This window comes from Bufo bufo, chromosome 3 (assembly GCF_905171765.1).
Source record: "Bufo bufo chromosome 3, aBufBuf1.1, whole genome shotgun sequence".
Classification (NCBI taxonomy): domain Eukaryota; kingdom Metazoa; phylum Chordata; class Amphibia; order Anura; family Bufonidae; genus Bufo; species Bufo bufo.
The window spans coordinates 379398226-379414049 of NC_053391.1; the positions used below are offsets into that span (position 1 = coordinate 379398226).

General features: G+C 43.6%; 1 protein-coding gene across 1 annotated transcript in view; it reads right to left on the reverse strand.

Annotated features, from left to right (window-relative positions):
• The window catches only part of LOC120995469 (schlafen family member 9-like), a 153800-nt gene that overhangs the window by 129611 nt on the left and 8365 nt on the right, over positions 1–15824 (reverse strand). The window lies entirely within an intron of this gene.

Consider the following 15824-nt stretch of genomic DNA (forward strand, 5'->3'; position numbering starts at 1 on the left):
ACTGTACACCAGTAAGTCGTCCGCATATATTGCAATTTTGGATTCTAATGTACCAAAATAAAGACCTTTAATTGATGCTTTGGCTCTCAGTGCCCTTGCCAGAAACTCCATGACCAGAATATATAGCAATGGCGACAACGGACACCCCTGGCGAGTCCCATTGTGGATCTCAAAAGAGGAAGACATAGCGCCATTTACTCTCACCTGAGCTCGCGGCTTATTGTAGAGCGCCATTATTCTGAGTAGCATATTAGGTCCCAACCCAAACGCCAACAAGGTCTCCCTAAGAAAATCCCAGTCGACGCGGTCAAATGCTTTTTCCGCGTCGACTGAGAGAAGACACAGAGGCGACCCGCTAGCTCTAGCCTTTGCAATATGAGCCAGAGATCTGATGGTATTGTCCCTAGCTTCCCTACCGGGGACAAACCCCACCTGGTCTGCTGACACCAGGGAAGGAATATGCCCCTTAAGCCTATTTGCCAATATTTTCGCGTAAATTTTCACATCAACGTTAATTAAAGAAATTGGCTGGTAATTACAACAGGCCATAGGATCTTTTCCTGGCTTAGGAATGACACAAATATGTGCCGTAACTGCCTGCGCCGGAAACACATCCCCATGATCTAGGGAATTACACATAGCCTTCAGAGGACCCAGTATCTCTGCCAAAAACTTTTTATAAAAACGGGATGTGAACCCGTCGGGGCCAGGGCATTTACCGACCTCCAACGACTTCACCACCCCTCTAATCTCTTGATCGGTCACCTCTCTCTCCAATTCTAAACTGTCTGTAGACGAAAGTTTAGGTCCCTTCAGCTCAGCTAAATACTTTCTTATTTTATGGGCTTTAAGATCAGGAGCCAGATCTGCATATTTACCATTCAAGCTGTATAGCTCCTCATAGTAGGCCCGAAACTCCCTCAAAATGTCTTCTGTAGCATGGACCTTCCCCCCTACTCTACAATTTAGAGAGGAGATATAACCGAATGCCGCGCGTGGTCTCAATGCCCTCGCCAGAAGTCTGCCGCTCTTATCGCCTAGTCCATAGAACAAACTTTTCAATTTGTCTCTGGCCCCCAAATATTTCTGGTCAATGAGTTTCCGCAACGCACTTCTAGTGTCGCAGAGCTCCTGAAACACTGCAGGATCCAGACTGTTCTTATGAGATTTCTCCAGATCCGCTACCTTCCTCAACAGTTCAATGATCTTAGCGGCCCTCATTTTCTTGAGTCGGGACGCGTGAGAAATCAGACGACCTCTGATCACACACTTAAGCGCCTCCCACTTAATAGTGGATCTGGAGGAGTCCCCTGCATGAACCTCCACAAATTCCTCAATTACCTTCTTAATGTCAGCCACACACACACACTGTCTTTCAATACGTTATCGTTCAATTTCCAAGAGCTCCTTGAACGAGTGGGATCTCCCAGGTCTAAAGCTACCCAAGTCATTGAGTGGTCAGAGAAGAGGATAGGTTCTATCGCTGCAGTCGGATGTAGGTCTAATAATTCATGTGAAACGAACACATAGTCCAGGCGGTGGTATGATTTGTGTGTCATAGAAAAGAATGTAAAATCCTTTCCTGCCGGGTGTAGTATTCTCCATATATCAACTAACCGCAATGCATGTAGGTGTCTCTGAAAACCACGGGCCACCCCAGGAGAAGTGGAGGACTCACCTGAGGACGTGTCTAGTTTAGCTTCTAGGGGAGGTTGATGTCACCACCTAGGATAATCTTTGCGCCGTCCGCAAAGTCCTCCAATGCGGCGAAAGCCGAATTTGCAAAGCCACTCTGACCTGTGTTGGGACAATATACAGGGTGGGCCATTTATATGGATACACCTTAATAAAATGGGAATGGTTGGTGATATTAACTTCCTGTTTGTGGCACATTAGTATATGTAAGGGGGGAAACTTTTCAAGATGGGTGGTGACCATGGCGGCCATTTTGAAGTCGGCCATTTTGAATCCAACTTTTGTTTTTTCAATAGGAAGAGGTTCATGTGACACATCAAACTTATTGGGAATTTCACAAGAAAAACAATGGCTTGGTTTTAACGTAACTTTATTCTTTCATGAGTTATTTACAAGTTTCTGACCACTTATAAAATGTGTTCAATGTGCTGCCCATTGTGTTGGATTGTCAATGCAACCCTCTTCTCCCACTCTTCACACACTGATAGCAACACCGCAGGAGAAATGCTAGCACAGGCTTCCAGTATCCGTAGTTTCAGGTGCTGCACATCTCGTATCTTCACAGCATCGACGATGGCATTCAGATGATACGAGATGTGCAGCACCTGAAACTACGAATACTGGAAGCATGTGCTAGCATTTCTCCTGCGGTGTTGCTATCAGTGTGTGAAGAGTGGGAGAAGAGGGTTGCATTGACAATCCAACACATAGGGCAGCACATTGAACACATTTTATAAGTGGTCAGAAACTTGTAAATAACTCATGAAAGAATAAAGTTACGTTAAAACCAAGCACACCATTGTTTTTCTTGTGAAATTCCCAATAAGTTTGATGTGTCACATGACCCTCTTCCTATTGAAAAAACAAAAGTTGGATTCAAAATGGCCGACTTCAAAATGGCCACCATGGTCACCACCCATCTTGAAAAGTTTCCCCCCTCACATATACTAATGTGCCACAAACAGGAAGTTAATATCACCAACCATTCCCATTTTATTAAGGTGTATCCATATAAATGGCCCACCCTGTATATTAGCAAGAATCAATAATCTGGAGGCAATATTATTCAGAAATAAGTAACGACCTTGGTCATCTCGGCAGGTATCCATCACAGTACAGGGTACATTCTTATGAATAGCTATGGCAACCCCCCTTGATTTAGATTCAGCATAATTACTATGAGCCCATGTGGTGAAGTACCTGTTTTTGCATGAAGGAACGTGACCTTCCTTAAAATGGGTCTCTTGCAGGAGGGCTATATCTACTTTCTGTTTATGAAGGCTATATAGTACTTGATTCCTCTTGACCGGCTCATTCAGACCATTAACATTGTATGAGCATACTTTAATGGACCCCATATCGGTTAGGAGATATGTTTATGAAAGCTACTAGATACCAAACATATAAGGGCAGAACCACTGCCCTAGGGAAGACAAGACACAACAGGGAAGACATACAAACAACATATATAACAGATAAGTCCCCATAATATGGGGCAACGAAAATAACAATACTTCCAATTATCAATAGGCAGTGGAATAAAGCAACCCTCCACCACCCACCCATTTAAGGGAGAAGAGGAAGCCTTAGATGACAAAGTAGGCCCCCCCCCCCCATCTCCATATGATATTATCAACTGATATTTGAAGAAAAGCTACACACAGAAATAGTGCTAACATAAATCCTGCATTAAGCAAACTTTATAGGCCCTTACGGCCCACCCATTTACTGGCTGGAACTTATTGGAAACAACATGACCCATGATATAATAACCTTCAACTCCCATATTGTCCTGAACATAGTGCACACTGTATGTGTGAACATAACAGGAAAGCCTGTCGGCTATTACCACAATAGCATGGGGCAGGCTATGATTTACATAAGTGGCCTACTATACGACCACTGCAAAAAGGTAAGTAGTCTCACGTTTAGAAAGACCAGCTTCTTGGCGACTTCCTTTGCCTAGAAGCCCTTGGGGAGACCTCAGACCACCTTTCTCTCTGTGGCCCAGGTGCAGGCTCCAGAACCAACGGCCACTCCGGTAATGAGACACGTGGAAGCGACAAAGTCTCCAGAAACTTGGGAAGGTCCTCCGGATCTCTGAAAACCGCCGATCTGCCATCTTTCCTGACATGCAGTTGGAAGGGGAAGCCCCATCTATATGGTATCTCTCTCTCTTTAAGTAAGGTGAGTAGAGGCTTCACCGCCCTTCTAAGTTGGAGGGTACGTCTAGAGAGGTCCGGCAGGATCTGTACCACAGAACCTCCTAATTCCAGAGTGTCCACTTGCCTAGCCGCTCTTAGTATTTCCTCCTTCACTTTAAAAAAAGTGCACACGGCACACAATGTCCCTTGGTCTGGAAACGTCCGTAGGTTTAGGCCCTATGCAGGCGGTCTAACTCCACCGGTAATTGTGCTGTTTCACCCAGCAGTGTGCTGAAAAAGGTCTGGATCGTTGCCTCTAATTCAGACGTGGTTATTGATTCCGCCACCCCTCGGATCTGCAGGTTATTCCTGCGATGGAGGTTCTCCAAGTCGTCCACATGTGATAATAGGTGGCTGATCTGTTGCGAGTGCGCCGACAGTACCTTGTGCTGATCATCTAGCTGGTCTTGAAAGGTCTCCTGTGTCTTTTCAGCAGCCTCGACCCTGGTGCCCAGGTGTTTGATTTCCCCTTTCAGGGTTTCCATCTCTGAGCGGTATGTCTGCTCCAGTCATCTTTGGTAGGGAGAGCCTGCAGAAACGTGCGGATATCCCATTCGCCATCTGTAGTGCCGGCCGGAGGGGTTCCTGGCTCTCTTTCCTCATGTGGCGGGCACAAGTTAACAGCGGTCGCAGGCGCCTTCTTCCCGGTCGCCATCTTGGGCGCCTCTGCCGTCCCCGTGCTACTCGACTGGGATCCAAAAAACTTCTCGATCCCGGACCCCTCCGGCTGCTGAGCAGGCTCCTGTAACCCCTTGGCAGTCTTACGGCCCATCGGGGATCGTGAACGAGCAGGAATGCAGGTAGAAATAGCTTATCAAGCGGAGATGGCGGGAGAGCTTCACTAACGTGCGTCCTACTCCGCCATGAGCAAGCCCCGCCCCCCACTTCTTACCTTTTTGTGCCTCCCCTTCTTCCTCATATATTGTAAGCTCATGAGCAAAGCCCTTACTCCTCATTTTATTTATTTGTTTGCTACTATGTAGGGTCTAATTTTGTTAGTATATCTACTCTTCGATTGTAAAGTCCTCAGGAATATGTTGGCAGTGTCCACACCCACTTTGTGACAAGCTACTTCCGAAAATCACAGATTTCTGCTCACTATATGAAGGCAATTATTTACATAGAAGCAATGGAATTACAACCTGCTTGGTTGCAGCGAAATAATTACTCAAAACCAACATTATTATAAGTCTCTCTTCCAATAGACAGCAATGGCAAGATAGCAAAAATTGCAGATGTTGATAAGAGATACAGAAAAGTCTGAGTAATGCTTGTTATAGCACTGCGCATTATTGTTATGCTTGTGACCAATGCCCACCACTGCTCCTTCAGGCTTGAATGGGTGCCACAGTGTTCACCAGGCCTTGTTTTTCTGCAGGTCGAGACCCGCTTCTCCTTCTCTTGCTGCTGGCAGCGTTGTTCTGGGTTCCAGCGTTCAGTGTTTTCCTCCTGTGGGCCACGACCTGCTTCTGCTGAGCCTTTTTCATAGGATGCGTCGGCAGATAAGAACCATTTGGCCCATCTAGTCTGCCCAATATACTGAATACTATGAATAGCCCCTGGCCCTATCTTATATGAAGGATGGCCTTATGCCTATCCAATGCACGCTTAACCTTTTGGGGACATAGGACGTACCGGTACGTCATGATGTCCTGGTACTTAAGGACACATGACGTACCGGTACGTCATGTGTAGTACCGATCACTGCCGCGCGGTGATCAGAACAAGGTGCCTGCTCAAAACATTCGGACCTGCAGTTTGCAGCGTTTAAGGGTTGCTGCAGCAGGCGGGCAGCGGTGCCATTGGGTCCCTGTGCGGCTGTAATGGGGACCAGATGGCATGGAAGGCAGCGCGATGCCTTCCGGTGACGAGCCTGTGAGCTCCAGCCCCCTGGAACTCACAGGCAGGAAGCTGTATGAGTAATACACACTGTATTACTCATACAGCCAATGCATTCCAATACAGAAGTATTGGAATGCATTGTAAAGGGGATTAGACCCCCAAAAGTTGCAGTCCCAAAATGGGACAAAAAATAAAGTGAAAAAAAAAGTTGAGACTATGGCCTGAAGCACCTTCCTGCCGAAAGAGCTCCTGACTAGATGTGGTATAGGAATATCTGACGCTTTATATGACGCCTTCTGTTTTTGGGTTTGAGCAGAAAGATGGGACAATAATCTCCTCCTGCCTGTGGAAGTTTGATACCACTTTAGGAAGAAAAGAATTGTCCAGTCTGAATACAATTCTGTCCGGAAATATGGTGCAAAAAGGTTCCAGTATTTTTAGAGCTTGGATTTCACTCACTCTCCATGCTGAGGTGATTGATACCAGGAATAAAGTCTTTAGAGATAAATATCTCAACGAGGTTTCTGACAAAGGTTCAAACGGGGCGTTTGTCAAACCTAACGGCTTGGAACCTGAAAGGATGATTTTGAGAGCTAAGGGCATATCAGAAGCCATTATTAACACTATGTCAGCCAGCAGAAAAGATGTATCTTCTAAAATTTATCGTAAGGTGTGGAGTAAATTCTGCTGTTGGTGTATCCAGGAGAAAACTTCTTCGCAGAAGTTCTCAGTCCATGCAGTTCTAGGTTTCCTGCAGTCTGGCTTTGAAAAAGGTTTACGCCCAAACACGTGCAAAGTACACATATCAGCCTTAAGCGCAGTGTTTGGTGAAAAAATTGCGGAACATCCTTGGGTTATCCGTTTCCTAAAAGGGGCAGATAGGTTAAGACCGTTCCTAAGACCTACAGTTTCCCCTTGGGATCTCAATGTAGTGCTATTAGGTGTAACCTTTCTATCTGGGGATGGTAGATCGGGCCCTGGGACAGTAGATCCTGTTGCCAAGGAAGGATACATGGGCTCTGGACAGAGTTTTCAGTAACGGAAACCATGTTTTTTTTGGCCATAGAGGGTCTATTAGTATCACATGAGCCCTGTCTAACCGAATCTTTTTTAGGACCCTGGGAATTAAATTGAAAAAGGGGGAAAGGCATATACTAGTTGAAAATCCCATTTTTTACCCTCTCCAAACACTGCCCTTGATGATCAAACACGTGGATGTCAATAGATTCCAAAGCGAAGTGACATGTTTTATATGGAAGGGTAGGAGGCCAAGAATAAGCCTGAGGAAGCTGATGGCCCTCAAAATTAAAGGAGGTCTGAATGTGCCTGATGTTAGGACGTATAATCATGCGTGTCTTCTTAGGCATATTGTAGATTGGCTACGTCACACGAGTTTCCATTCGGACTATGACCTAGAAAAGGATCTTTGTGCACCTTGGGATCCTTGCACCTTGTTACACACGGCATTGAGAGCCCTCCCCATGCACTTGCGTAATTCGATAATCTTCCGGCACACTTGGGCAGCATGGCGTAGCATTAGGAAGAATTTACGACTCTGCCAGAGGGTTTCAAAATATTTGCCCTTGTGGGGACATCCGGAATTTGAGCAGGGTAGGAGTAATGCCTTATTTAAGGAATGGAAGCAGAAGGGAATATTAACGGCCCAGCATTTGTTGCATAAGACTGAGAATAGGTGGTTGTCGTGCCAGGAAGTTAGAGACATCTTTCATCTGAATCCCTTTCAAACTATCCAATACACCCAAGTCAGTAAATTTCTCACAGAGAGGTTGAAGGATGTCGCTAAGGAAAGAACTAAAAATGAGTTTGATAAGATAGTACTGAAGGGCACAGGCCCACAATCCATTTCTCTCTTATATTCCCAACTTCTGGAGATAATGGGATGGACTGCCACAACTGGCTTTTCGTCCATGGGAGCGTATCTTAGAGGATGGTGAGGCAGGAGATAAGATCTTAAAAGGATGGTGGGCGTTAAGGAACTCGGTCATAAATGAAACCTGGAGGGACACACAGTTCAGGATAATGCACAATGCCATATATGCTTTCAATCTCCCGGCGACGCTTGACAAACCGGACAGGATCACTAGTTGTCCAAAGTGTAAAGTGATGCACACCGATCTATATCATGGTTTATGGTCCCGCCCTCAAATTCAAAGCCTGTGGTCCCAGGTAGCCCAGATCTCAAAGGATAGCTGGAACCTGAAGGTCCCGTTAAGCCCGATGATCTTTTTGTTTCATTATTGGGAGGAACTAAAGGATGGGGTCCCTGTGGAGCGTAGACTGCCTACTCTCTTCCATGCACTTTGCATGGTTACCAAGAGGAGCATTTTGCAACGCTGGCTTCAGCCTCTGGTCCCTTCTAGGGATGACATTCTAGCTAGTCTTAAAGAACTGTTAGCTTTAGAACGAGGAGATGTAATAAGACATAAGGAAGGGAAGGGAGGCAAGTTTCTTAGGAAATTGAGAGGTTTTCTAATCCAGTTCTTTACCGATTCCGAGATTGATGATATTATGAAACCTTTTACACTTACAAAGTGGTATTTAGAGGAGCAATTGAAAGGGACGCTAGGTCGCTTGGCACAATGATAGAGAATTTGCCCATATGTCGACATGATATTGTTGGCCCTTGTTTGGCATGAAGCTTGGCAATTGTTCTGGCAGGACAAAAAAGAGAAAAGAAAGTTCATTGGTTTTGATTTGGGGTTGGGAGGATGGGAGGGTGGGGGTTTAGGTTTTTGGTGGGAGGGGGTGGGGGAAACGCCTTAGGAGGAACTTGTCTCTTGGGGTCATTCTGTTACGTATCTCTAAACTGCCTAATCAGGTATTAATGTATGCTTTATGGAAAATAATATGTAACAGACATGCTGTGCTTTGTTTTCTGTATTCTTTGTACTTTATGTTACATCCTTTCAATGAAAATAAAAATTGTCTTTAAAAAAAAAAAAAAAAAAAAAAAATAATCCCATTTTTGGGACAGCGCATCTACCCCTATGTTTCCGTCGAACGGATTCAGGGAAAAAAACTTTTTTAGCTTTGTGTGTGGCTGAAGCAAAAAGATCTACTTGTGGGGTTCCCCACAATTCCGTGATTTGGAGAAAGACGTGTCTTTCTAGGCTCCATTCTGTGGTTTTTAAGGAAGTTCTACTTAAAAAGTCTGCTTCTATGTTTAGGGATCCTTTTAGATGGATTGATGATAGGGATCTTAAGTGAACCTCCGCCCAGGAGAATATTTTTTCTGTTAGTTTGCTCAATGCTAAACTTCTTGTCCCACCTTGAGGGTTTAGGTAAGCAACTACTGTTTTATTGTCCGTTCTTACCTGAACGTCTTTGTTTTGTATAAGATGGGCAAACACCTTTATCGCTTCCCAGATTGCCATAAGTTCTCTTTGATTTGACGACAGATTTTTGAGTGACAGACCACTCTCCTTGGGAATAGAGATGGGAACAATGCGCTCCCCATCCCCAAAGGCTTGCGTCCGTCGTGATAACAACCAGGTGTTCGGGGTTCCAAGGAACTCCCCTTTAACAGACGGTTTGACTGTTTCCACCACTGCAGGGACTGAAACAGTGTGGTCCGGGGATTTGAATTTTTTCCTCTTGAGAATCCAGGCTTCCGTTCCAACACTCTAAAATCCATTGTTGTAGGATCCGGGTGTGGAACTGAGCCCATTTTGCAGCCAGGATGCATGAGGTCAGAGAGCCCAGTAGTTTCATTGCTTCTCTGATCGTACATACAGGTTGATATTGGAAATTTGTTGCCTTTTCGCTTATCCCCATTACCTTCTGGTCTGTAAGAACTGTCTCTTGGTGAATCGTATCTAGACGAACCCCCAGGAAGGTTAAATTCTGAGATGGGCAAGGATTTGACCTTTTCCAATTTATTAGCCACCCTGTACGGTACAGAGTTTGGCAAGTCAGAAACAGATTGTTTTCTAAATCTGTCTCTAAATTGCCTACGATCAACAGGTCGTCTAAGTAAGGGAATATCAGGATGTTTCGTCTTCTTAAGTGTGCCACTACCTCCAACATTACCTTGGTAAATACCCTTGGTGCGGAGGTAATTCAAAATGGGAGTACCTGAAACTGGAAATGAGTTTTTTTCCTAAGAAAACCGCTATGCGGAGAAACTTTTGAGATTCCTCGCAAACTGGGATATGGAAATAAGCATCTTTTAGGTCTATTGATGCTAAAAAATCTCATTTTAACAGGTTTATTATCGACTTTATTGTTTCCCTTTTGAACCTGACGTGTTTTATGAATGTTTAATTTTTTTAAGTTTATTATTAGTCGAGATTTTCCGTCAGTTTTTTTTTTACCAGGAAAATGGTCAAATAATAACCTTTCCTCTGTTGAGAGAGAGGAACCGGGACAATGGCCTTTTGGGCCAACAAATCCCAAATCCCCCCTTCCAATTTTTTCTGTAACACAGCCGATGCTTGGATGGGGGTTATTCTGAATAAGTTTGGGGGAGGAGGAAGGCGAAAGGTAATATTGTAACCTTTTGAAATTATGTTTAACACCCAGGGATTTATTGTGATATCTTCCCATTCCTTTAAGAACAGCTTCAGTCTTCCTCCTACCCCTCTGGCGTCATTGTTTAGTAGAATCTGTATTTCTTGGGGTAAATAAGAAACCTCGGTTACCACTTTTTTGATTTTTCCCTTTTGACCAAGGAGTGTCCCTAGATGTTCTCTTGGCCTGGAAAGAACTCCCTTTTTTATTCCTACGAAAGGGAAATTTCCTTTTGTTTGCATCTTTGGGGAATGATTTTTTTTAGTTCGCGGCCATCTCTAAAACGGATTCAAGATCTTGGCCGAACAGTAGGATCCCATGAAAGGGCAAACTACAAAGCCTTGTTTTTGAACCGGTATCACCGGACCAGGATTTTAACCAGAGAGCTCTCCTAGCTACAACTGCTAGGCCAGAGGTCTTAGCGGCCATTCTGACTGACTCTGCCGTGGAGTCTGACAGGAAATCAACTGCTTTCACTAGTAGGGGAAAGGAGTCTTTTAAAGTATCATAAGAGGCTCCTTCTTTCAGGAGAACCTCTAACTGTAACAGCCACCGTTTTAAAGACCTTGATACGGAAGTGGCCGCCAGATTAGGCTTAAATAGTGCTGTGCTATCCTTCCAGACTTTTTTAAGAACCTGATCAGTGTTTTTGTCCATGTGGTCCTTTAAGGTTCCCATATCTTCAAATGGGAGAGCATTAACCCCTTTAACAAGTTTGGATAGAGATACATCCACTTTGGGGCAAGTTGTTAATAGGGCCTCGTCTTCTTCACCGAATAGGAGGCGACGTTTCATCGTTTTTGGAATAAATAGTTTTTTTTCTGGGGATTTCCATTCTCTTTTAATTAGTTCCATCATGTTTTTATGGACCGGAAACACCCTCTTTATCCTTTGTTCTAGACCGCTATACATTTGGTCCTGGACAGACCTCTGCACTTTTTCGTCTGAGAGCCCCATAGTAGCCCTAATGGCTTTTACTAACTCCTTTGTGTCCTCAGAGGAAAAAAGGAAGTTTTTATACTCTGAATCAGACCCGGAAGAGATCTCGGAATCTTCATCCTCCGAATCCGACTCAAGCTCTGAGTCAGAGGATGACGACCCGGAGATGCTCAATTTAGGATCTCTGTGTTTAGAGCTAGATGTTCCAGGAGTAACTACCGGACTTTCTGCCATAGCGGATCTCATTTCTTCCCGTATTACATCTCATAGCTCCTCTCTAATTGACGGGACTAAGTCCTTCACCATATTAGAGGTACATTTTTTGCAAAGTTTTTTGTTAAAAGTGTTGGGCAATCTAGCTGAACACAACACATTTTCTTGTTTTTGGACTAGCTTTTTTCTGAGCTATATCCTTATCACTCTGCATTCATACAGGGAGAGCCATAGAGGGGGAGAGAGAAGAGGCACATACTGGGGTTAGCAAAGTAATACAACCAGCACTCACCCAACCCCCAGGACCTTAACTTACAATGGCGGGTCCCTGAGAGGTTTCCATCTGGCCAGGTTGCTCAGACATGTTTGTAACACTCTTTCTGCAAAAAAAAACCCTTAAATACTCTCCCCTGCAGACCTCAGATCAGTGGGCGACTTCCGCCATGTTCAGCTCGCCGATTTGCAGCTCCGCCCCTTCCGCGTGCGTTCCACAGAGCGGAAGTTCCGGTTGGAGCGCCCAAGAACCGCATAGGACTTCCGGTGGCGTTCATTGCGAGAGCTGAAACTATCGGATTGCGATGAGGAGCTTTTAAACAGACCGGAGGGACTCCCTGAGTGTCCGGTCGCACATGGACCTCCACGCCCGACGCGTGTAGGGGGAGGTAAGGAGCGGTAATCTCGCCATCTTCACAGCACCACAATACCCAACTAGGGCACGGGTGCTGTCGCTCCCTCATGTGTAATCAGGCATTTCTTTCTTCTTACGGCTCTGCCACCTGAAACAGAACGGGCTCATAGCATGTGCCATGAGGATGATCCTTCTCCTACCTGGAGGGACAGGAAGACACTGAGGAAGAGCTGAAGGAGGGTCTAATTTATTCTTCCTGTCCCTACCTGGTTGGAGGCGGGTCATCTCTCATGGTATGCCGTCATGGAGGATGAAAGGGAAAAAGTGAAATTCTGAAATTGTATCTCTATTTTCCATTAATTCATGTGGAATACCTAAAGGGTTAAAGTTTTTAAAATCAGTTTTGAATACCTTGAGGGGTGTAGTTTCTAGAATGGGGTCATTTTTGGGTGGTTTCTATTATGTAAGCCTCACAAAGTGACTTCAGACCTGAACTGGTCCTTAACCACTTCCCATCTGGGCCCTTTGCCCCCTTCCTGACCAGGCCAAATTTTGCAAAACTGACATATCTCACTTTATGTGGTAATAACTTTGGAACACCTTTATTTATCCAAGTCATTCAGAGATTGTTTTCTCGTGACACATTGTACTTCATGATAGTCATAAATTTGAGTCAAAATATTTCACCTTTATTTATGAAAAAATCCCAAATTTACCCAAAAATTTGAAAAATTCGCAATTTTCTAAATTTCAATTTCTCTGCTTTCAAAACAGAAAGTGATACCTCATAAAATAGTTATTATTTAACATTTCCCATATGTCTACTTTATGTTGGCATCATTTTGGAAATGTCATTTTATTTTTTTAGGACGTTAGAAGGCTTAGAAGTTTAGAAGCAATTCTTCAAATTTGTAAGAAAATTGCCAAAACCCACTTTATAAGGACCAGTTCAGGTCTGAAGTCACTTTGTGGGGCCTACATAGTGGATACCCCCATAAATGACCCCATTGTAGAAACTACACCCCTCAAGGTATTCAAAACCGATTTTACAAACTTTGTTAACCCTTTAGGCGTTCCACAAGAATTAAAGGAAAATGGAGATCAAATTTTTAAATTTCACTTTTTTGGCAGATTTTCCATTTTAATCAATTTTTTTCTTTAACACATCGATGGTTAACAGCCAAACAAAACTCAATATTTATTACCCAGATTCTGCGGTTTACAGAAACACCCCACATGTGGTCGTAAACTGCTGTATGGGCACACGGCAGGGCGCAGAAGGAAAGGAACTCCACATGGTTTTTAGATGCCATGTCCCATTTGAAGCCCCCTTATGCACCCTTACAGTAGAAACTCCCAAGAAGTGACCCCATTTTGGAAACTAGGGGATAAGGTGCCAGTTTTATTAGTACTATTTTTGGGTACATATGATTTTTTGATCATTCATTATAACACTTTATGGGGCAAGGTGACCAAAAAATTGGTTGTTTTAGCACAGTTTCTATTTATTTATTTTTACAGCGTTCACCTGAGGGGTTCAGTCAAGTGACATTTTTATAGAGCAGATTGTTACGGACGTGGCGATACCTAATATGTATACTTTTTCTCATTTATTAAAGTTTTACACAATAATAGCATTTTTGAAACCAAAAAATTATGTTTTAATGTGTCCATGTTCTGAGAGCTATAGTTTTTTTATTTTTTGAGAGATTTTCTTATGTAGGGGCTCATTTTTTGCGGGATGAGGTGACGGTTTTATTGGTACTATTTTGTGGGACATACGCGTTTTTGATCACTTGGTGTTGCACCTTTTGTGATGCAAGGTGACAAAAATTGCTTGTTTTGACACAGTTTTTTTTTTTTTTTTTTTTTTTACGGTGTTCACCCGAGGGGTTAGGTCATGTGATATTTTTATAGAGCTGGTTTTTACGGACGCGGCAATACTAAATATGTCTATTTTATTTTTTCTATTTTTTTTTTTTTTTTTTATTCCTTACTTGTTTTTTTTTTTTTTTTTTTTTTTACATGTAAACCTTTTTTTTTATTTTATTTTTTCAACACTTTATTTTATTTTTATTTTATTTTACACTTTTCGTCCCCCATAAGGTCATACAAGACCTCTGGGGGACATTTACTTCACTTTTTTTTTTATTTTTTCACTGTTGATTTCTCCTGTAACTGGGGCTGACATAGTAGCCCCAGTTACAGTGGAAATGCACCCCTATAGAGGCTGTACAGCAGCAATCCTGCGCTGTACAGCCTCAGTGCAGGGCTGATCGAGGTCTCTGAGAGACCTCACACAGCCCCTGCACTCTCCGGTCCCGGCGGTCACATGACCGCCGGGCCGGAACAGGAAGCGCACAGCGCTTCCTGCTCTGCAGACACAGCGCTCGGTGAGCGCTGTGTCTGCAGCGATCGTGAAGGCAGGGACACCTGGGCACTGTCCCTGCCTTATCTCTGGGTTGCCCTGCTGTCACGGACAGCGGGCAACCCGATCAGCAGCTGCACGATTAGCGTGCAGCTGCTATTTCTGACAGGACGTTTTAAAACGTGCTGTCAGAAATAGACGTCCTCCCATAGGACGTTTATATCCTATGGGCGGACGTGAGGCGGTTAAAAAGTGAGTTTTTGAAAATGTCAAGATTTGCTTCTAAACTTCTAAGCCTTGTAACATCCCCAAAAAATAAAATGTCATTCCCAAAATGATTCAAACAAGAAGTAGACATATGGGGAATGTAAAGTAATAACTATTTTTGTAGGTATTACTATGTATTCTAGAAGTAGAGAAATTGAAACTTAAAAATTTGCAAATTTTTCCACATTTTTGGTAATTTTTTATTTTATTTTTTTTATAAATAAAAAAAAAAATTAGACTCAATTTTACCAGTGTCATGAAGTACAATATGTGACGAAAAAACAATCTCATAATGGCCTGGATAAGTCAAAGCGTTTTAAAGTTATCACCACATAAAGTGACACTGGTCAAATTTGCAAAAAATGGCCTGGTCCTTAAGGTGAAAATGAGCCCGGTCCCTAAGGGGTTAAACTCCTTCACTGTATTTGCAGCTACCACTTCTGCAGGAAGGCTATTCCATGCATCCACTACTCTCTCAGTAAAGTAATACTTCCTGATATTACTTTTAAACCTTTGCCCCTCTAATTTAAAACTATGTCCTCTTGTAGCAGTTTTTCTTCTTTTAAATATTCTCTCCTCTTTTACCGTGTTTTCAATGTCTTCAGGGTATGAGCACTTGCTCCTATGACTCTTTAAAAGCCAGTGCGCATGCGCCCCGATTTGTTCTGTCCTATGGCTGGTCACCTGTGTCTATTTAAGGAGCCTTTTCCACGAGGAAGGTTCCTGAACTGTAGCTATTCTAATTTTGCTATTCCTAGTGAAGATGTGCTTATTTCTGTCTGACTACCTGTCTACCAAACCTTGCCTTTTTACTGTCTCTGACATTCTGCTGCCTGTCCTGACCATTGCCTGTTTATCATATTAACCATCAGTTGCCATCCCTGTCCTTGGAGTTGTTTCATGGATATGCATGAATCCTGCCTTTGCAACAATGGCCAGCTTCTTGACAACAAAGTATTACCTGATCAATTGGCGCTGTCTCTGACCTCTATGGTTCACCTGTCAACTACACTGGGAATATTCCAAGTAGTGGCCTGGTGGCTCCCCTGCAGTGAAAATCAGATCACTGAACAGGGGTTAAAAGGTGAAAACCAGGTGACCGCCAGGACAAAATGAGATAGCAATTCATAGGGTAGGT